Source organism: Pygoscelis adeliae, unplaced genomic scaffold (genome assembly GCF_000699105.1).
Source record: "Pygoscelis adeliae isolate BGI_AS28 unplaced genomic scaffold, ASM69910v1 Scaffold1559, whole genome shotgun sequence".
In the NCBI taxonomy this organism is placed as follows: Eukaryota; Metazoa; Chordata; class Aves; order Sphenisciformes; family Spheniscidae; genus Pygoscelis; species Pygoscelis adeliae.
Window position 1 is genome coordinate 10,241 of NW_008825530.1, and position 1,793 is coordinate 12,033.

Consider the following 1,793-nt stretch of genomic DNA (forward strand, 5'->3'; position numbering starts at 1 on the left):
GGCCCGGGGGCCGCTGCAGCCAGCACGGGGCTGCTCAGAGTGGGGGTCCTCAGCTGCGCTACCCAGGAGCGGGGCCCGGTGGGAGGAGGTCGCTTCCGTGGCTGATCCCTGTGCCAGGCTGCCTGGCCGCCCGCTGCCACGGCCCTGCTGCCAGCAAGACATCTGGGCAGGGCAGCCAGGGACGCCGCACCAGCTGTGCACAGTGCAGGGCTCTCGTGACGCAGGAGCTCACGTCCTCCTGCCCTGCCCCACTGCCTCCTGCCCTGCTCCACTGCTGCCTTCTGCTCTTGGCCTTGGGCAGCTGCACCAGCTCCGGGGGACACGTCCTCCCTCCACGTCCTGTCCCACTGCTGGAGCTGGTGGCAGGTCCCAGCTGGCACCCATGTCACCTCCAGGCTCTGTTTTTGCCCTGGTGCTGGTGGCACAGCCCTGAACTGTCTGGACAGGGATGAGCAAGACCCCTCCATCCCGCTGAGGTGCTGTAGGACGTGCTGCCCCCGGGCTCATGGGGCCAGCAGGACAGAGCGGTGCAGGGCACACCGTGATGCAAATCTTCCGGCATGGCCCACGGCTGTGTGTGTGCATCGCTGCCCTCTGCACCCCACTGCACCTCTGGGCTTCCCCTCCCACCCCTCTGTCCTCTTGGGGCCTCTCTTGCCCCAGCTCTTCTTTCTCCTGGGGGCTGTCTGGCCTCATGCCCTCGAGCCCCCAGCGCTGCGAGGAGCACCCTGCCAAGCTGGGACCATGGGGTCTCCTGTCCAGGCAGGGTGTGGGTCGGGCAGGCTGCTGACAGTGCCCAGGGATCGCTGCAGGCGGTGCAGCGTGCCTACTGGGATCTCTGCAGCATGGCTGCCCTCACCTCCTGGGCAGGCTGCTGCCAGGCTGCCCACTCTGTGCCCTCAGGAGGTTTCCCAGTGCCTCTGGCACGTGTCTTGCTCCTGGGAGGTTTGACCACTGCTGGTGACAGGACAGGCAAGGGCTGTGCGGCTGGCTGCTGGGACGCCTGCCCTGGGAAGGGCTGCGCAACACAGTGGGTGCAGGGGTGTCTGGGATGTGCTCGGGCGGCTGCGCGGGGTCTGCAGTGGCACAGGGTGGTTTGCAGGGATGCTCCGTGTCCCAGACCGGCTCCGGCTCTTGGGGGTCTCACACAGCTCAGCATTCTCCATCCCGGGGGGCGTGCAGAGGCATTGTGGGGGGTGGTCCAGCTGTGCCGTGCCAACCCCTTGGCCTGGCAGAGGAGCTGTGCAGCTCTCCCTTGTCATTCCCAAGCAGCCTCTTGCAGTTAAGTGGGGCGCTGATGCCATGCTTGGCCCCATGCCAGGATCCTGCCTGCACCTGGGCTCGGGGGTCACTTGCAGCTAATCCCCCCCCCCATGCCCAGGGAAAGCCGTCTGCCTCCCTCCATCCCCAGCTCCTCTGCCCATACCCTGGGTGCTGCAGGGTGCCGGAAAAGGGGTCTGGCACTGGGGCTGCAGGCAGCGCAAGGGCATGGGTGCTGCCCAAGCCATGCCAAGCCTCTCCACTCCCAGTGCACTGGGGCCACGTACCCCAGCCCCAAGGCATCACGCTCACGGGCCAGGTTTAGGTCAGTGCCGTGCTGGGGGGGGTTGAGCCCCCTCGGTCTGGCTCTGCCCTGGGGACACCCTCAATGTGCTCCCCCATGCCGGTGGGACCCTGCGCATGGGCTAAGCAAAGGCAGTCGATAGTGTAGCTCCCCCCCGTGCTGCCGGCAAATCTGAGCCCCTGAAATGGAGCCATAATCCAGGGATGAGGGGATTAGTGGTCTTTCACGT